The sequence below is a fragment of the Meles meles genome, chromosome 16 (assembly GCF_922984935.1).
Source record: "Meles meles chromosome 16, mMelMel3.1 paternal haplotype, whole genome shotgun sequence".
NCBI classification, from domain to species: domain Eukaryota; kingdom Metazoa; phylum Chordata; class Mammalia; order Carnivora; family Mustelidae; genus Meles; species Meles meles.
In genome coordinates this window covers 67711014-67733060 of record NC_060081.1, presented here as the reverse complement: position 1 = coordinate 67733060, position 22047 = coordinate 67711014, and the positions used below count along the sequence as shown (strand labels likewise).

Below are 22047 nucleotides of genomic sequence, written 5' to 3'. Positions count from 1 at the left end.
AAACACACGGGTAGAGGTTCCCTGGGGACAGATCATGGGCAAAATAAAAAAAAGCACCGTATCTTCAGGCAGAACTTTGGAGCAGTCATCTGGACTACATCCCAACTGTGGAATCCCACTCCTCTCAGAAACGACTGGACCTGGTCGAGAAAAGGCGGACGGTGCCTCTTGTTGGCAGGAGCTGGCACACGTGCCCTGGAAGGACCCTCTCGCCTCAGACAACCCATCATTCTCGACTAAGGCTGCGTCAGAACAGCTTTTTGAGAGATGATGGCTCGGAGGCGTAGACCGCTTGTCACCTCGCTTCTAGTGAAGCCACAGGGAAGCGAGCTCAGGGTTGAAGGTGCCAGGAGACTATGTGTGGATCTTAGGATCCATTTCTGATCTCCCGCCACCCAGCTACTTCCATCTCAATTCTTTCTTTTCACTGTTCATACTACCACTACCAAAACTTGCAAAAGCCGCGGTCTGCACTCACATGGTGAGCTCACCATGTGGCTGAGATAAAAATCGTCCTATATTTTAACAGCCGAAAAGAAATGGTCATGAAGGACGAGCTTTAAAAGAAGCAAGCCGCCAAGGGGTCACAGATCAAGCTGCCTCAGAGCCAAACAAAGGAAATGAAAAACAGTGTCAAGGTCATACCAGCTGATATCGTTGAAGCAGCCTCCTGGGGTCACAAAACAACATTTAGGTCTTGTGCTCAGTGCCATTTCAATAACTGAGTTTAAAACTAAGCTCAAATCAGCCAGTGCGAGTCACTAGCAGAACCAGGCTGCTGTGCCTTGAGACAAAGACGACATTCATTTGCCATGTGCTTTCTCAGAAAGCATATCTAAACAGCAGGTTTCCCTGGCAATGCTGGATGCATACTTCTTTCTCAGACTGCTGTTCTTGGCTGGTTTTCTGAAAGTAGAAAGTACAAGATCTCATTATATTCCCAAGTACAAATGAATTCAGCCTTAACATACTTTAAACCCAGCTTTACAAGAAAAATGAGAAATTTGAAACAAAAATAGTATACCTTGTCAAGAATGATTTAGGATAGTCTTCTTACTAGAAACTGCTCAGTATGATTACCCAGTAAAGATCCATTAACAGGCAACTGGTGTTTATCCTGGCTAGCTCCGGGATAGCCACACGGTAATGTAGAGACAGAGGACACGATACTAACCATGGTCTCCATTCATCTTTCCTCCTGCACACGATTATTAAAAGACACTCACCAAAAAAAAAAAAAAGATGAAAAAACAAACAAGTATGGAAATACTTTAGAACAGAAAGGCAAGAGTCTGAGGGCACAAGGTCTCATGTTTCAAATGCTGCCTGAACTCACACAGCCAATAGACAAAACAACAGAAGCAAACACAAAGCCTCAACTCCTAAACCTGTCATTGACAACAAGAACCCCAGGCTTCACAAGGTAGACTGGCCTAAAAGCAACCTAATTCTAACCAAAAAAGTTGCAAATACCAAATGCCAAATAAACAGAGAATGATTTAGTCAACAAAATAATACAATGTAAGGGAATATCATGTAATCATCAAAAGTGATGATTTCAGGGGCACCTGGGTGGCTCAGTGGGCTAAGCCTCTGCCTTCGGCTCAGTCATAATCTCAGGGTCCTGGGATCGAGCCCTGCATCAGGCTCTCTGCTCAGCGGGGAGCCTGCTTCTCCCCGCCCTCTGCCTGCCTCTCTGCCTACTTGTGATCTCTGTCAAATTAAAAAAAAAAAACAAAAAAAAAACTTTGGGGAAAAAAAAGTGATGATTTCATAAATGTTTTTAATGATGAGAGAAAAGGTTTAAGATTAGTTAAGAGAAAAAAAATCAAGATACCATATTACACATAGAGAATGATCTCAGCTATGAAAAACACGCAAGTATAAAAGCCCGGGAGCAGTGAGGTTAAAATGTAAACTGATCCTTGCCGAGCACTGTAGAACCACAGGAGAAATTGTCTTCCCTAAGCCTTTCTTCAATTTCTAAACTCTCTGTAATAGGTATGTATTCTTTTTATACTATGAGGGGGGAGAAAAAGAGCATTGCAACATCTCAGGAGGGCAAAGCAACACTGAAACAGATGACAAAAAATAACATTTATTGAGCTTCTTGTGGGCCTGGTACCATCCTAAATGCTTGGTACGCATTATCTCACATATATTCACAACAGTCCCACAACAGAGACAGGTGTGACTTTTACCCATTTTTGAAGGTACGGAAATTGAGTTAGCTGGGAGACATAACAGGTGCAAAGACGGGATATGAAGCCTGAATGAATGAGGTGGTTTCAACCACTATGTATACTGCCTGTCAACCACAGTCACAGCCTCTACCTCCCTGCCTGCAATCTGTACCTAAAAACAAGCATCGACGATAAAACCTTCTCTAAAAGAAATCAGAGGGCGCCTGGGTGCCTCGTCGTTAAGTGTCTGCCTTCGGCTCAGGTCATGATCCCAGAGTCCTGAGATCGAGCCCTGCATCAGGCTTCCTGCTCAGCGGGAAGTCTGCTTCTCCCTCTCCCACTCCCCCTGCTTGTGTTTCCTCTCTCACTGTGTCTCTCTAGGTCAAATAAATAAATAAAATCTTTAAAAAATAAAAAAAATAATAAAAAATAAAGAAATTTTTAAAAAAAGAAAAATTACAATAATTTAGGAGAATATGACTACAAAAGAGGAATCTGGCCAGTTACTAAGATACTCAAGTAAATTCTTAAACTAGAAAATTTATGTGATAGAGCGACCCATCACTGTAGTGGGAAATACACCAGCAGAACAAGTCCAACCTACAGCTAAAGCCCACAGTATAAGAGAGAGCTAGGACTAACTGTCAAAGAAAGACTTCTGATATCTAGTCGTCAAACTGCCAAGGAAGAAAAAAAAAAAAAGGCACCTGAAAGATACAATCAGTAGGACTTAAATAAAGAGAATCTGAATTTCCCCTTCCCTCCAAAAACCTCCTCAGCAATAAGAGGCATTGATCAGTGGAGGCTAGAGAACAGAAACTTACGAGAAAAATAAGCATTGTATACTTGATGCCAAATTATATAACCGCAACCAGCTCAGGAGGACCCCTGACTCTTTCCTCAGTCCAACACTGAAGGCCTTGTGGGTAGAAATAATCAATTTTGCTTGGCAAAAAAACAACAGGACACAGAAGTACTCTGGATCAAATTCTGTAGAATCAGCCTATTTCGGATGCATTAAAGTAAATGCCAAAACCAATACGGTGTTCTGTTCACAGCTCCTTCCTAGAGGTTTTCATAGCAGAAAAATACTGAAACTCAGAGTTTTAAAGGGAAAATGTCTATCTGTAAAAACAAACACTTTTAGATAGAAGCCATCGAATTTAGTAATTCCAAATTCACCATGTATATTAAAAATTGTTGGTTGTCAGGAAAACTGGCTAGTGGATTAGAAAAACATGCAGGTGGATTGCTAGCCTACGCTTTACATCAACACAGATCACAAACAATAAACAGGGAAAAAGAAAAAAGTACACATTCTAAAACAAAGTAAGGGTTACCATTTTTATACACTTGGGACAGACGTGAGGAACTTCTAAATATGGCATAAAATTCCAGAAGCCACAAAGGAAAAGCTGCTAAATCAAAATACACCAAATTTTACATATATGTGTGTGTGTGTGTATAACACATATATATATGTTATACATGTATACATGTATACATGTATATATATATATGTTATACACACACACACACACACACAGTGGAATATTACTTAGGCACGAAAAACTGAAATCTCGCCATTTCCAGCCACATGGATAGAGTCAGACTATACTATGTTAAGAAAATAAGTCAGAGAAAGACAAATACCATATGCTTTCACTCCTATGTGTAATTTAAGAAAGAAAACAAATGAACATGAAAAAAAAAAAAGAGAGAGAGAAAAGCAAGCCAAGAAACAGACTCTTAACTATAGGGAACAAACTGAGGGTTACTGCAAGGAAGGTGGCAGGTGGGGGAGGGGGAAATAGGTGACAGGAATTAAAGAGGGCCCCTGTCATGAGCACTAGCTGCTGTACGGAAGTGATGAATCCCTCAATTCTATACCTGAAACTGATATTACATTGTATGTCAACTGGAATTTAAATAAAAATCTGAAGAAAAAAAAAACAGGAAAGTATCTTTACCATATATGTTAAAAGGCCCGTAGCCTTACTTTGAAATTAATAAGGAAAACAAGAATTCCATTAGTAATTACATAAATAACACAAACTGGCACTTCAGGCACCAAAAACAACAGGGAAATCTAACAATATGCATCATAATTTCAAATTTATAGAGTTTGGCCCAAGCATTCTACTTGCAGGAATTAATTATACGGCCGTGCATATCATGGAAAGATGTTTACTAAAGCAATGTTTGATATTAAAAAGCTGGATGCCATCTAACTGTCCATGATTTGGGGATTAGTTAAATCGGAGGTCACAGAAGCAAATGTTTTCAAGGGTGGCAGAGGTGATAAAAATAAGCTCGACCGGCCAGGTATGAAACAGCAAACGGGAAGTGGTATGTTCTGTGGTGAACCAGAGCGCTCCTGCCCGTGTCACTAACTCCAAGGGGAAACACATCTGTGCGGGGCCACACTGGCTGTCCCTTGCTTGGGCCCCCCCAAGCTGGCCAGGGCTGGCTGTGGAACCGCGGCCAGGGGTGAGCACAGCTGCTGGGGCTGCTCTGAGGGCAGCCGGGGAGGCTCCCCCTCCTGGGAAGGCGCCTACGGCACCAGAGCAGCTCCGAGAGGTCACGGAGACCATCGTGCCCATCAGAAACCTGACAAGGCCTCCGCTGTCACACTGACTTTCCTCGGGGTGACGAGCCACCCAGCCTTGTCCAACAGGCCCAGGCCCAGAGCGCAGAGAAGGGAAGGGGAAGGCAATAAGGGGACGGGGAGGAGGGGGCAGCAGTCAGGGAGTAAAGACGAGGCCTTCTGTGAGGTCTTCATCTTCCACGGGAACAAAACTGAGACGGAAGGAGGGGTGGTGGTGAGCGCCCAGGCGGGCACACGCACAGCACGTCCCTTCTTATATAAGGTACATAAATCCCACCCCGGGATCTCTCACAGGAACTCAAGCTCTGCTTCCGAAAATGCTCGCACAAAGTGCGGGGCTCAGGGGACCACTGTCAGACACTGCTTCACCAATAAGCCTCGGGGCAGCGGCTGCCTTCATCAGCCAAGCTGGCACAGAGCGCAGTCGCCACGGCCAGTGTGACGGGCGGCATATGGGATTTTATCACGAGATCTGGACTCAGGCCAGGAACCGGTTTAAACGGATCCTAGAATGGCCGTACTTTATCACGACAGCCGCACCTCCCAAGTGGAAAACCACCTGGAGGCTCTGCAATGGTACGTCTCTTCACGGTGTGTGAGGATGACTTTGTGCTTGGTCCTGCCGGATCTGGGAACGAGAGCCCCCGGGAGAGGACGGCCGATTCCCTGACTTCGTCTGAAACACCACTCCCTGAAGATTCTTTAAACTCCAAAAGAGACACATCAAATGGAGAAGAGACGAGCAGTTGCCAAGAGTCAGGAAAGGCGCTGTGGACGGTGTGCCTATCCAAGCCGGCGGGAGTGCGCCTCGTGGTGATGGAAGTGCTCCTTCTCCGGGTGCGTTACTGTCAACATCCTCTCTCCTAACTGTATGGGAACCCGCAGTTATCTCAAAATGTAAAAAGTTCAGTGACAAAAAGGAACATAAATAAGATTTTTAAAAGGCACACCCATGCCTGAAGGCTACAAAATCCTAGAATAGTATTTAATACATAATGGGATTTTCCTAAATAAAGAGCAAATGGAAGGGACTGGTGGATCTGTGAAGGGGAGGAGGTTGTCCCCCTCCAGCAGCCGGCCACCTTCTGTGCCTGCGTCTGTGCAATGCAAACGGCACTCCCAGGTGTGAGCTCCCAGCTGCGGCTCTCTGGGTCTCTCTGTGGGTCTCTCTTGTTCTCTGATCCCCTCTTCTTCTCTCTTAGACACACACACACACACACTCGAGCTATTTCACGTTAACAAGGGCACCATTAGGATTGAAACTGTTTTGAAAAAGAGCATAGTGTGGGAACTTTCCAGGTCTTACAGCTTCCAGGCAGGCAAAGAAGGGAAGCAATCTCATCAGAGAACACACAAAAGGTCTATCTGAATCAGTGTGTTTGATACTTAAACCCTGTGACTAGGAAAGCCACAACAGAATTAGGTTCATCTAAGGAATGAAATAAACACTACAGGGCGGACAACACTGAATCAGGAAGTGGGAGCCGCTATACCGGGGCCCTCAGCAACAAACCAGGAAGTAAATTGGGGGTGTGGCCCCCACCTCTCTGTTTTGGGCAGCTCACGTCATTGCCTTTAGCTCTTCCGCTGGTGGCTCATCTCTCCCACCTAAGCATTGCACATGTAAGTCAGATTTACTGAATGCCTGCTGTGTGGCAGGTACTCTGCTAAGCACTTTCTTTCTTTTCTTTTTTTTTTTAAGATTTTATTTATTTGACAGAGATCACAGGTAGTCACAGAGGCAGGCAGAGAGAGAGAGGAGGAAGCAGGCTCCCCGCTGAGCAGAGAGCCCCATGCGGAGCTCGATCCCAGGACCCTGGGATCATAACCTGAGCCGAAAGCAGAGGCTTAACCCACTGAGCTACACAGGCGCCCCTAGAAGCATTTTCTAATTTAATCTTCCAAATAACCCAGACATAAATATGATGAGTATCTTCCTTCTAGGTTAAATGACTTGCCTAGAGTTCCGTAGCTCACGAACAGCATGGCCGGCCCTGAATCCAGGTCTACTGGCTCTCCGTCAGTGTGTGATGCTGCCGCCTCTGCCACCTTCGGTCCCCAGGGCACCCTGGGCACCTCCCTCCCTGCATATGCTGAGCATCTTTTATATGCTTGACACAGGCTTTCTCTTTCAGGCTCAAATAACCCCCACAACAGGTGTGCATTATCTCCATTTTAACGATGAACAAAGACTGAGAGAGTTCGAGGGCCCGTAAAGACTTTCATCTCACCTTTATTTTGCAGATGAAGAAACAAGAGCCCCAGAAAGATTAAGTGGCTCGCTTAAGGATACAAGGCTAGTTACCGTCAAAGCTGAGATCTGATTCTCAATGCATGGCTCCCTTTAACCACATCGAAGTTGTTGCTCTAAGAAGCACCGACATATAAATAATAGAGTAGAACAGGACTGCCAGGCCCTTTGCTAAATGCCTTTCGTGCTTTATCCAACTCTGATCTAGGGGATTCCCAACACTGCAGCTCCTACCAATGTTTTCTACCAACATTTTACCAAAGAAGTGGCAAAAAATAGAAATTGCCCATCAATCCAATTTATAAGCTAATTAACATGTTCTCATACACATAGATGAATGGCTATTGCGAAAAAAAAAAAAAGAAAGAAAGAAAAGATTTGGAAAGCTTTTAAAATAACACACCATGGTTTCAAACAACATAATCAAAGAACACGTTGAGAGCACCTGTGTGCCATGGCTAGTGCTGGGCACGTGAGAGAAAGAAAATATGGAGCCTCTGAATTAGACAAATGCTCACCACCTGTGCAAGCACAACACTGCTCACATGAGTTGCATTATGCTGAGAAACACAATGGTCTTGTCATCAGAAAATCTGGATTTAAGAAACCTAACGCCATCACTTATTCACATAGAGTCTCTGAGTCTCACTGTCCAATGTGTGGGACTAAAATTAACTGCGTGAGGATTCTGTGGGAGACGAAGTGGGGGGGGAAACATTCACAGGGACCGGCCACACACAGCACGCCTTCAATAACTGCTACTTTCATCATCTTCTCCTCAAATTCGACAACCTTAAGAGAGCAAGTGTCCCTGCCAATAAAATTATGTATGGCAAGACAAAGGCGAAACAGGAGATATTAGTGACAGGGCAAAAAGTTTCGCATAGACAAGAGGACAAGAGATCTACTGGACCACATCGTGCCTGTACCGTACACCGAAACACTTGCCAAGAAGGTAGATCTTACGTTAAGTATTCCTGTCGCAACAGCAATAATAATGATAAAGAGGGCAGGAGGAAAAGACAAGATGATGAGCAACCAACATGAAGAGGACTAAATATCCAAGATGTACCACTAAGGTAAGAGGAGTAAATTTACAGAAAAGCTAATATTGAATAGATGACAGAGTCTGAGAGAGGACAAAGTGGGAACTGACAGGCACGCTGCGACAGAGATATGACCCTCGGAGAGAGGATCAAATGTTTGCCAGGGCCAGCACGACTCCTCCACAAAAGACACCTTTGTTTTCACAAAGGTGAAAAAGAGGTTATATTTGGTCAAACTCAAAGTGTTCTGAAAATAATAATGCCTTTTTGGTTAGCATGACATTTCCTGACCAACAGCGTAATGACTGCCTAACCTACAGTTACGAGGTAAATAGTACAGCTGAAGAAGGTAAAAATGAAATCATTCCAACAAGGAAAAATATTTACATAGATAATTAATGAAATGCAAAGTTTGTCAATCTATAGTACGTTCTGAATAATCACGAAAAAACCCATCTGAGTCGACTGTAAATACTCCTCTAACATCACAAAGTTTCCAGTAATACAAACTAAAGCTGAAACCATTCTTCCTCATGACTGCGGTCCCCAACACATTATCTGAAAGATGATTCCTTTACAGCTTTGTAACTTTAACTTGAGTACCTAGTATGTACCTGGAGCTCATAGTTTGTCTTGTTTTGTTTTTTCCACGTAAGGGAAGCACCCAGGGATTAACAGAGGAAGGAAACTGGGCATTGGGGTTCTCTGCCTCACTCTGGCATTAAGTAGGAAAGCTGCCTTGTACTATCTCTGGACTTCAGATCCTCAAAGGATGAAAGGCAGAAGAAAAGTCACCTTGCCTCCTCCACAGGAACACCGTAAGCATCACCAAACTAAGGAGGAAAATATGTATGTACTACCCTTAACTATATAAATGCTATCCTGAACCAATGTGCTGATAACATTACTGATGTTATGATAACATCAGCAAACAAAAGCAAACCATGAGTCTGGGCTTACCTATTCCCTTGGTCTTCTCCTATGTTTGAATTATTTGTTACTGTTCAAAGATATCTATCATCTATCTATCTATATTTTGATAAAATAAGTAATAATATAATGTGAATTATATTGAAACAAAACAAACATATGAACAGTCTTAAAATTCTCTGCTAGAATTCTACCACAGTTCTACAGATAAACTTGGTTCAAATGACTCCAAACTACATTTCATTTCATCCTTCCCCTAGCTCCAGGGGAAAAACGGGACAGGTGGTATTAAGCTTTTCCAGACCACCAATCTGAAAACTCAACAGAAGAGTGACCCATTCACGGTGCCAGCGGAGGCCAGAGTCATCCACCCATCTTCTGGAATGAGTGAAAATCCACTCGACTCACTTCACACAACGTCCAACTTGCAGGATGAACTAGTTTTATCAGGCACAGGGCGCAGCACCTCTCGGGCCGTGAGGAAGGGCTGCACACGAGAAGTCGGAGGGTGGCCTCTAGTGGCAGCAAACGTGTGCTGCAACAGAAACTGTGAGCGGCAAGATTGGGAAGTCATCACCAGTGTGTTAAAAATTTATGAAATGAGGGGTGGGTACAAAGAAAAACTCTGTGGACTAGAGAGGTAAGGGAAAGCCAGCAAGCTCTGGAAAGCTCTGAAACCGACAGCCCTGACTGCTGTGGGCGATCCATTTCCAACAGGTCAGAGTTAGGGCAGCCTCCATCCATCTCTTTGGGAGCCTGCTTTCTCTGGGAATGTATTTCTGATTTTAAATGGAAGTCAGTTTTATCCTTCTACACATAACTGTCCAGTGTTCCCAGCACCATTTATTGAAGAGACCGTCTTTTTTCTACTGGATATTTTTTCCTGCTTTGTCTAATATTATTTGACCATAGAGTTAGCTATATATAGAAGAATGAAATTCAACTATTCTCTTACACCATACACAAAGATAAACTCGGAATGGATAAGAGACGTCAACATGAGGCAGGAATCTATCAAAATCCTAGAGGAGAACACAGGCAGTAACCTCTTCGACATCGGCCACAGCAACTTCTTTCAAGACATGTCTCCAAAGGCAAAGGAAACAAAAGCGAAAATGAACATTTGGGACTTTATCAAGATCAAAATCTTCTGCATAGCAAAGGAAACAGTCAACAAACAAAGAGGCAATCCACGGAATGAGAGAAGATATTTGCCAATGACACTACAGACAAAGGGCTGATATCCAAGATCTATAAAGAACTCCTCAAACTCAACACTCAAAAAACAGATAATCACGTCAAAAAATGGGCAGAAGACATGAACAGACACTTCTCCAATGAAGACATACAAATGGCTGACAGACACATGAAAAAATGTTCACCATCATTAGCCATCAGGGAGACGCAAATCAAAACCACATTGAGGGCGCCTGGGTGGCTTAGTGGGTTAAGCCTCTGCCTTCAGCTCAGGTCATGGTCTCAGGGTCCTGGGATTGAGCCCCACATCAGGCTCTCTGCCCAGCAGAGGCCTGCTTCTCCCTCTCCCTCTGCCTGCCTCTCTGTCTACTTGTGATCTCTCTCTCTCTGTCAAATAAATAAAATCTTTTAAAAAAACAAAACAAAACCCACCACATTGAGATACCACCTTACACCAGTTAGAATGGCCAAAATTAAGACAGTAAACAACACGTGTTGGAGAGGATGTGGAGAAAGGGGAACCCTCTTTCATTCTTGGTGGGAATGCAAGTTGGTGCAGCCACTTTGGAAAACAGTGTGGAGATTCCTTAAGAAATCAAAAACAGAGCTTCCCTATGACCCTGCAATTGCACTACTGGGTAATTATCCCAAAGATACAGATGTAGTGAAAGTGTGAAAAGAAGGGCCATCTGTACCCCTTTGTAGCAGCAATGGCCACAGCTGCCAAACTGTGGAAATAACCAAGATGCCCTTCAATGGACAAATGGATAAAGAAGATATGGTCTATATATACTATGGAGTATTATGCCTCCATCAGAAAGGATGAATACCCAATTTTTGTATCAACATGGACGGGATTGGAAGAGATTATGCTGAGTGAAAAAAGTCAAGCAGAGAGAGTCAATTATTGTATGGTTTCACTTAAGTGTGGAGCATAACGAATAACACGGAGGACATTGGGAGAAGGAAAGGAAAAGTAAGTTGAGGGATATTGGAGGGGAAGATGAACCATGAGAGACTGTGGACTCTGAAAAACAAACTGAGGGTTTTGGGGGTGGTGGATGGGTGAGCCTGGTGGTAGGTATTGTGGAGGGCACGTATTGCATGGAACACTGGGTGTGATGCATAAACAATGAATCTTGGAACGCAGAAAAACTAAAATAAAATTTTAAAAATATAAATAAATACATGGAAGTCAGTGTCAAATCACGAGGGAAAGGGGTTTACTGCAGTTTACTCCAAGGGCAATGTTTCAGGAAAGGCGGGGGAGGGAAGGGAAGGAGGAGGAAGTTCACGTCCATCACGTGCTTTATGTTGAAGGCACTTTATATGCACTCCCACACTTAATTCTCCTGCACATACCAAATCCATCCAACAGGGGTTAGCAATACCTCCATGTGGCAGACAAGGAAACTGAGGCACAGAGAGGAAAAGAAACTACCCCACAATGATACCCAGGAAAGTGCTGCCATCACGACTGGAACCGTAAAGGTCGACTGTGGAGATGTTATGTACCAGCCGTACTGCCTCAGCGAAAACAGAGGTCACTTAGGTACAGGTACACATGGGCACCACAGACGTTCCTACAAATGGACCCAATGCAACCCTGTAAGACTTCCGAACAAGTGTGAATTATAACATATTCTGGTCTAAAAACTAGGATGTACAGAATGACCAAAACACCCAATGAGCTGCGTCTTTCTCAGTAGCATGTCAATAAATTACCACCTGCCGTTCCTCCTGTCTGAATCCTCTTCTCCACCCCTATTGTTCCCTACATTGTCACCTCAAAATCTCAGTGACAACAGCGCTGAACTCCAACAGTAAGAAGAAGAAAGGAAAAGAGACACACCTCCCATTCACAGTGCTACTGGGGTAAACATGTCATCAAAGACAACAGATGCTGGATTCTGTTCTGTTTCATTTGAGTGGTGGAGCATTGGGATTTTTTAGTAAATGTTGGGAGAGTGACTGATACAAGGAATATATCTCAGGGGGCGTCTGGGTGGCTCAGTGGGTTAAAGCCTCTGTCTTTAGCTCGGGTCATGATCCCAGGGTCCTGGGATCAAGCTCCGCGTCGGGCTCTCTGCTTGCCGGGCAGCCTGCTTCCTCCTCTCTCCCTCTGCCTGCCTCTGTCTACTTGTGATCTCTGTCTGTCAAATAAATAAATAAAATCTTTAAAAAAAAAAAAAGGACTATATCTCAGGTAATGAGAAAATTCCACATCATAGTTTTTCCTCTAAAGGCATGAGGCTGCATGAGCAAATACTGCTTTCAGAATTCTAAGAGATCCTTTTTCAGATGAGGGTGAGAAAATTGGCATAAATCTCCTTGTCTCAACACTGCATGTCCCAGGAATACGGATTACTGAAGCGTCAAGAACCCATGTCAGAACAAAATGGGAGATGAAGCTGAGAAGGAAGACTGGGAAAGTATCTCTGAAGCTCAAAGGAAGAAGAGTGAACAAAGATGCATTTGGTGAATGAGATCACAATTCCAAAGTCATAGGTGTGGAGTCAGCAGTAAGAAAAATAATTTACATTCACCTTGGCTGAGAACTTCAAGCTCTTGCTTTCTAGACTAATAACTAATTGACATTAAAAATACATTATAATACATTAAAAATACATTTTAAAAGTCTTCGAAACCTTCTAACTGATGAAGAATAAATAATACTAAACTTTTGCTTTTCTAACTTCAAATTTTTAGCAAAATTAAAGGAACTACACCAAACCTAGCTTTGGTTGTAATGAGATTGATACTTAAGAAATTTCAGGTTCCAATTATAGCGATTAGGAAATCCAGTCCTCCAGGAACCTCTTCACTTGTTAATACCAACCCAGGAACATTCTGATACCTCCGGCGTCTAATAATGTTTGCCAGGAGACTGATTACTCACCATCCATTATATAGGGGTTATATCTATATTAGAGCCTAATTAGTTTATATAAATAGCACCAGACTGTGGCAGAGAGACACCTCTGAATAAATCTGCTTGTTACTAATAAAACAGAAAACAAACAAACAAAAACATTAAGTACAAAAAAAGCTATAAAAAAGGCTCAAAGTATGTGGCTTGCTTCTTAAAATTGAAAGGCTAAAGCATGACCTTACAAAAGTGATATCTATTAGAATAAGTTTAATTCTCTGCTTACGAATAGGTTTATGAAGTGATCAACTTTAAAATTCCTGCAAACAACTTAAATGTCTATTGACAGAGGACTGGCTGAACAAACTATGGTTCACCCATACAACAGAATATAAGCATCAGGAAAAAAGGAATGAGAACTATCTCTATACAACGCTATGGAGTAATTTCTAGGTTATACAGTTAAGTGAAAACAGAAAGGTAGGTGAAAGTGAAGTGCGTAAACTGCTTATCTAAGAATGGGAGTAAATATACATGTATTTGTAAATATATATTATCAAAATGTAACAACAAAAAAGGGAGGAAATAGTAGAAGGTGTAGGGATGGAAGCTAAGTGCAAATAAGTATGTTTTATAGATTTACTGTTGGAACTGAATAGTTATATAATTACAAACTGAAGCAATAAAAAGCAGTATCTAAAAATAGAAAACAAAACAACAAATCTATCTGCCTTTTGTGTCTGTAGCATAATGGCGTAGACAGAAATCATTGCAAGTGACTTTAACATATAGTGATTTGACTGCATCTCAGCTGGGATATGGCCCAAGGACAAAGAGAACTGCAATACAAATGTTAAATTGTTTTCAGTGATTATTGTTGGTGGAACTATTGGTATTGTGATTCTGGGGACACCGTGTGTATTGTGGGACATAAAGCAGATGAACAGTTACGCTCTTGCCACTGGGAAGTGAGATGTTTAGCATGAGGGAATGAGTTACAGATGTAGGATCAGTGTGGTCATAAGTACAAGCCCTGTGGTATGGAACCTGTACTAGAAATAGCAAAAGAACTCATGAGTTTGTAATAAACATACTTTCTGGTTTTATCCACTGAAAAGGCCTAGAAAAAAAATGGCCTAACTGCAATGAGCACGCCTTGTACCCAGACTCTGGTCTCTAAATACCATTTCCCACTAAAAGGAAGCATAAACTTCCCTCAAAAAATGGCTGCTTCCAAGAACTAAAAAAAAAAAAAAGAAAAAAGAAAAAGAGTAGAATGGTGGTTGCTAGGGGCTGCGGGGGAGGGGAAAAGGAAAGATGTTGGTCAAAGGGTGCAAAGCTTCCAATAATAGGATGAGTAAGTTCTGGTGATCTAATGTATGACATGGCGACTACAATTAACAATACTGTTTCATATACTTGAAAGCTGGTAAGCAAATAGATCTTAAAACTTATCAACACACACACAAACGAGGGTAATTACATGCAGGGATAAGAGTATTAACTAAACTGATTGTGGTAATCATTTCACAATATATACATATGTGTATCTAATCACCATGCTGTACATCTTCAATTTAACATATGTTCTCTGCTCATAATATCTCAATAAAACTTAAAAACTGTGGCTATGAGCTTCATCATACTAGAAAGAAAGGAAGCCATGAGAAAAACTATGGGGGTACAGACATCGTTAAACCAGATTTTTTTTTTTTTTTTAAAGAACAAACTCCTGGGATCACATCAAGATGGAAGAATTTAAACATAAAAAAATAATAGCTTCAAGGATTGAAATACACCAAATATTTTAAATCCATTTTGTTATTTTTCCTATATAAATTATAGCTGAGATTACATAATTAATGATGCACTTCACTACAGAAATATTTCAGTTGGCAAATGGCAAAGGAATGATCAAATATCACCACTTTGCAACCACAGATGAAATAATGCATCCAGGCAATGGCCCTCCGTGGCTGATACAAGAGAAAAAGAGAGATGAGCAGATATCCAGGTATATTCTGAACCTCTTGATGGAAGTACACGTGCCATCCATGAACTATCCTTGCCAAAAGGAACTGAGTTTAGTCTGAGCAATATTCTAGATCAGCAGTTCTCTGAGAGTCGACTGCAGACCCCGGGAAGCCCTGCACACCCTCTTAAGGAACTATGAGATCCAACTATTTTCCTACGAATATTAAGATATTATTTGCCGTTTCTACAGTGTTGGCATTTGCACTGACAATACAAAGGCAACAGGGAGTGAAACTGCCAGCCGCTCTGTAGAAATCAAGTGGGACCAAAGGGCCCTAGCAGCTATTATGTTCTTCAGGACCACAGGCTCCAGCTGAAAAACCAACCACCAACCAACCAACCAAAAAACAATCCTCTGAAGAGTGTCCTTGGTGAAGGAGTAAAAAGCATCAATTTTATTTAAGTTCAACCTTTGAGTATATGTATGTCTTTTTAATATTATCTGTGATGAAATGGGAAGTTTGCACTGGACTCTGAGGTCATCCTGAAGCAAACTGCTAGTATAAATAAGCCATGGTCTAAACTAGCTGCTTTCCTCATGGAACCATGTTTACTTGAAAGAATGACAAATTGGTTTTTCCGACTTGGGTGCCTGGAAGCCATTTTCTCAACAATGAGCAAAGCCAGGACTGTCATCAGGAGAAAACAACAGAGAGTGTTTGTTGCCAATGATAAAATTCAAACTTTTAGACACTGAGGTTTTATCCTGTCAATTGAAGGCTGGGAAATTTAAGGATGTGCATTAGTCTTTCAAAACGCATTTCAAAGCAAATGGACAATAAATTCAAAGTATTTGGGTAGTCCTTTTGTTTCTATAAAATGGCAAATAAAGTTTGAAGTTCCCAGAAAACATCAAGATCCATTCATTTAAACAGGAGTAAATAAAGCATCTCCGGTACCATACTGATCACGATTTTCTTTTTTTTTTTTTTTAAAGATTTTCATTCATTTTTTTAAAATTTATTTATTTATTTTTCATTCATTTATTTGACAGACAGAGATCACGAGGCAGAGAGGCAGACAGAGAGAGAGGAGGAAGCAGACTCCCTGCTGAGCAGAGAGCCCCATGCGGGGCTTGATCCTAGGACCCTGAGATCATGACCTGAGCTGAAGGCAGAGGCTTAACCCGCTGAGCGCGACCCTGATCATGATTTTAAACCACAAATATAGTAATTCCCACCTCCCACCAAATCTCTAATTTCTAAAGTGTATAATCAAAAGCAAAAAGTACAACTTCTTAAACAATGAGCAATCAACTATGTCCTGACAGCTTCATAAAGCTTCTTTATAAAAACCCACAGAAATCTCTATTCCACAATCATATTTGGAGCTCTGACCTAGGAAAGAAGGGTTAAGATGAAGTTTTAAGAAATCATAAGCTGTTGTCACCCTCCCAGGGAAACCTCAGGGCTAAAATTCATCCTCCCCTCCCACAAAGAGCCATGTGAATGGTTTTAACTACCCAGGGAATCCAGACTATCAATCTTGTTCAGGTTCTGTTACTTTTACCATATTAATTTTGAATTGACAGTTCAATGGTTTTATATTCTGAAGGGCCCGTTATCACACAACTTCAGAGAGGTATTAATGCTTAACTCTTTGGGCTGCATTAGGAATCTATTTTTAATTTCTCTGATATACTCAGAAAAAATCTAAAAGAGTACTAAATACTTCCCAAAAGAGAAGGGCACAGTGGGCATGATTTACTTCATCGAAGAGCTGGCCTTCAGTCCACGCCTCTCTGCTCACACACCCCCACCCTCTGGGCCTGAAATACAATCTCTTTGTACTTCCTGGTATCCCACATTCCTCAAGGCCTCCACACACACACTGCCCAGTCTAAGGCCCTCTCCCTCCTCTAGCTCAGGAATTCCTATTGTCTTTCAAAAACACACTTCAAATGAGACTTCCTGATGCCTTCCTTCCCTGGAGTTCCTGCTGGGGTTCTTTGCTCCCTCTTCTGGGCTCCTACAGCAATTTTTATACGCACTTTATTAAGAGAATTGACCACAATAGCCTAGAGAAGGTGGTTAAGAGGATGGGCTTCAACAGACGAGTAGATAAAGAAGATGTGGTCCATCTACACAATGGAATACTACTCAACCATCAGAAAGGATGAATATCCAACTTTTATACCAACATGGATGGGACTGGAGGAGATGATGCTGAGTGAAATAAGTCAAGGAGAGAAAGTCAATTATCATATGGTTTCACTTATTTGTGGAACATAAGGAATAGCATGGAGGGCATTAGGAAAAAGAAGGGAAAAATGAAGGTGGGAGGGAATAGGAGGGGGAGATGAACCATGAGACACCGTGGACTCTGAGAAACAAACTGAGGGTTTTAGCGGGGAGGGGGGTGTGGGGACGGGTGAGCCTGGTGGTGGGTATTAAGGAGGGCACGTACTGCATGGGGCACTGGGTGTTATACACAAACAATGAATCATGGAACACTACATCAAAAACTAATGATGTACTGTATGGTGACTAACATAATTTATAAAAAGGAAGACTCAACTATGCCACTTCCTATCTGTACAACTGTAGTCCATTACCTTCTCCCTTTGAGCCCCAGTTTGCTTATCTGTAAAATGGCAACAATATTACCTGCCTTCTGGGATGGTTATAAGGACTGAGCTAATACATATAAAGGACTTAGTCCAATGCCCGGTATTGGTATCATAAGTTCTCAATAAATGTAAACTATTATTAGCAAAATATATCAAAGTTATTCGATTATCTGTCTTTTCTGCCACACCACCAACTATCTCAGGGTAGTGACTATTTGTTGAATTAATTCAGAGACTAGGTCAGCATTTAATCAAAAATAGTGTGCTAACTTTAAGCCAGGCAACTGCTAGGTGTTAGGAATATAAAGATGAGTTAAGTCAAGTCCTGACTGTCAAGGATCTTGCAATCTTGCCTGTTGACACAAGGTATACATGAGGACTTCAATGAATGGACTGAGCTCCTGTGGGGGCCAACTGCTATCAATTCTGTTTACAGAATGAGTCATAAGACATCTGGAAATAACTTCATTTGAATGAACAGGAAACTTACTCTGAAAGCTAATATACCCCAAGGCTAATAATCAATTATACTTGCAAAGTTATTAAGATTGAAAAGTACTAGATCATCTAGCTCTGCAGAAGCTCTGGCTAACTCTAGACGAAAACCAAGAAAATCTATGTAGAACTTTTAAAACATCTCATTGTGCTTTTAAAGAATTTTTAACAAGTAATATATTCTCACTGTATAAAGTTAAAACTGAAGTTCTCCTCAAAGGTAATGACTATCAAATAATTTCATATGCTGTGTTTTCTCTCTGCAGTTGCATGTGTACATATATACAGAAATATGTGGTATGTTTTGTGGTTATTAGAAAATTTACAGAAATGACATCACAGTTTGCATTACTTTGCATTTTATTGTTACTACACAGGTTCCTATATATACACAAGTATGTTTCTTGACTGTTCTCTATACCACTAATCTGTGTTCTATTCTTGTGCCAATTATCTGTGTTGTGGTTTTGTACACTTTGACATCTGGTGGTGTATGTCCAACCTCACTGTTTTTGTTCAAAAACATCTTGGATACTTTACATTTCCATATAGGAAGTAACAATGGCATAATATTTTGATATCTATGTATCTGGGTTTTCAAGCATAGAAGCATGGGGATGTCAAGTCATAAATAATAATATTCTCTTATGGCTCAAACATTCCTCTATCTTTAGTAACACTCCCTCCCCTTTGCTCTTCAGTTTTTTGGGACCTTCTTTTCAACTTGATTGACTCTGTCAAAAGTCAGGTTCCTTTCCAAGAAGCAATGTTTAGTTTTACTCATCAACTTTGTTGTTTGTTTTCTAATTCACTGAATTCTGTGTTTATCTTTATCCTATTGTGTCTCATCTACAATCTTTCTTGGATTCTAAAAAAGAATATACATTTAAGGCTATAACTCTTCCTCTGAGTACCACTGTTGCTGCATCCCCTAAGTTTAATTTACAGAGATCTGAATTCTGTGGGGTACTTGTAATTCATTTCTAAATAGTTTACAATTTCTATTTTATCTTGTGAACAAATGCTTGGAGATATACTCTTACACTTCCAAGTGGAACAAAGTGGTTTTAGCCACTTTATTATTAATACTTCTCTTGTGTGATAGTCAGTGAATGTGGCCTGTGTGATTTCTGTATGAGACTTCTTTCTGAGCATTCTAAAACATAGTCAGATTTTGCAAATATTCCATATGTTTTAAAAGTGTCATGGATACTTGAAAAATGTTCCTATTTTCTGTTTTATCAATCTTGTTAATTGTGGTAACTTTTTTTAAAAATCTAACTGAAATGTCCATTTTTGAGAGAACACTAAGCCTTCATCTATAAATGCCGTTTTCTCTTTACTGCTTTTATTTCTTGCAGTTTGGGAGAAGTCCACATGCTTACAGAAGTTCACGACTTAGGTCTTCCAGTCAATTACCCCTTCCAACAATATAAAATGTATCTTTCCCCATGTAATAGTCCTTTGTCTTGGATTCAATTTTATTGGATATTAATATTGTTTCACCTACTTCCTTTTAGGGAGGATTTTACCCAGTGCACATTTCTCTAATCTTCTATTTTAAACTTTTCAGTGATATTTTATTTTAGTTATATCTCTTACAAACAAGATTTAGCTGGATTTTGACTGTAATTTTGGTATCGGGGTGATTTTTTTAAAAAGATTTTATTTATTTATTTGAGAGAAAGAGTGTATGCAGGAGGAGGAAGAAGGAGAAGCAGGCTCCTTGCTTGAGGCCTGATGTGGGGCTCCATGCCAGGACCCTAGGATCATAACACGAGCTGAAGGCGGACGATCAACCGACTGAACCACCCAGGCACCCCTCAAGGGGATTTTAATTTGCTCACAGGTACTGTGCTCACTGAAGTGTTTACATTAGGGCTGCTGTCCTCAGGGTCACTCTGCTCCAGCCACGCCCACCACATCCTGCTTGGGGGCCTCTGTACGTGCCGCCCCTCTTCATTCAAGTCTTAGCTGAATGTCTCCTCATGCTGAAAGGCATACTATCTCATATTATCTCTTTACTGTGGCTCCTTTTTTCTTTATATCGCCATTATTACCTGAGCACATAGACTACCTGACCTAAAGTCTGTTTCCCTCACCTCCGCCCCCTCCCCAACACCCTGCGAGCTCATGTTCGAGGGGCAGCCTCATCTCTCACATTCAACATCCCCCCCCCACTCACCCCCCCCCCCCCCCACTCTCCCCCATCCTGGCATTCCACCACCTTAGACTGAAAGATTACAGTGTGTTTCTGGAGAATTCATGAGCCAAACTGGATTTAAGTTTACAGCCTTTTGTGGCTTTAGGAATGACAAAGTGGGGGGCTCTGAACTCTCCTAGAATTCACTGCGTGCAATCTGTTTATAGACTCTTGGATACCAATTTTAGCGAATACTGCATTTTCACGCATTTATACTTTTATCACAACACATATTAAATGTTAAAGGAAACCTTTGCTTTTCCAACATGGCAAATAAAGTAATTCAATTTCAGTTGGTTAAGTGTCTGCCTTCAGCTCAGGTCACAACCCCAGGGTCCTGGCATGGAGTCCCACATTGGGCCTCCTGCTCAGCAGGGAGTGTGCTTCTCCCTCTCCCTCTGACCCTCCCCCCACCCCGTTGGGCATGCTCAAGCATGCTCGCTCTCTCTCTCACTCTCTGTCTCAAATAAATAAATAAAATCTTAGAATAAAATAATTTTCATTTGATCTTTGGTATTTTTTGGAATAGCAGCTCATGTACACCCCACCTAACTTTCTTTCACAGCTTAGTTTGTGATTCTCTTAAAAGAGAAATCATAAATTAATTCTGTTGAAATTCTGACAGTAAAAACAGAATAAAATTTTATATGGGAGGATGGGGTTGGTTCAGGCCCAATGTGGATATACACATAGCCAGAGGGTTTACAGCAAGAATCCCAGTGTCGAATGCCCCTAAATGCCGGACAGGCCAGTTAATACAAATGAAGTAGGCCAGACATCAAGAAGAACTGGACCCAAGGAGGGAAGCTCCTGCTCAGCAACAGATGATGATCCTCCCACCATGCAGGTTTATTATGGGCAGGTCTTCCAAGTTTGCAAAATGAGCCAGAGAGCCAACATTTTATTTAAAAGCTCTCAATTTTTATATCCAGGCAGCTACTGAAAGGTTTGGGAGCACTGATAGAGCACACAAGAAGGCCTGTGGGCTGGATGCTGCCAGTTTGTAAGCGCTGGAGTACCGGGTGCCCTCAGGACCTCCTCCCACACCGGCCAGGCATCACCCAGGCTGGGCAATGTGCTCATGGCCACTCCCTCCAGCAGTTACCTCCTTCCAGAATGGAAAGCATGCTATGCTCTCAAAAGACCCACGAAAGCCCGTCTGCATAAGCAGCTTGCCCTCAGAAACAAGTTCTCTGCCAGTGATCCTAGTCGGGAAATCTACAGCAGAGAGAAGTGATTCTTCAAACACTGGGACTACGGATCTGAAAGCAATGATTAGAATGGCTGGACTCTCGGGATCTCTAACTACTATAGTATTAAAAGAGAGAGGAAAAGAAAGGAAACTATACCTAGGAATACAGGTTTGAGGATTCTGAGGCTTTCTGTCACAATGGTGGTATGACGGTATCTGCTTTCCAGAAGTTATTTCATCTTTGCCTAGAGACTCATTAAACTGAGTAAATAAGTCCTTACAAATATGCCGAAGACAACTATGTGGGCAACAGAGAACAGCAAAAATGATTCAACTCTCATGACTCGACTAATAATGGAATGAACACAGAGTTGACAGTAACAGGTGATGCTGAACAAGTAAATGAAGGCACACGTGGTAAAGCAAATGAAGCTGGGCTCTGCCGTGGCTTCAGTGACCTTCAGTGACCA

General features: G+C 41.7%; 1 protein-coding gene across 1 annotated transcript in view; it reads right to left on the bottom strand.

Annotated features, from left to right (window-relative positions):
• Window positions 1-22047, bottom strand: part of STK4 (serine/threonine kinase 4) — a 92776-nt gene that overhangs the window by 17895 nt on the left and 52834 nt on the right. The window lies entirely within an intron of this gene.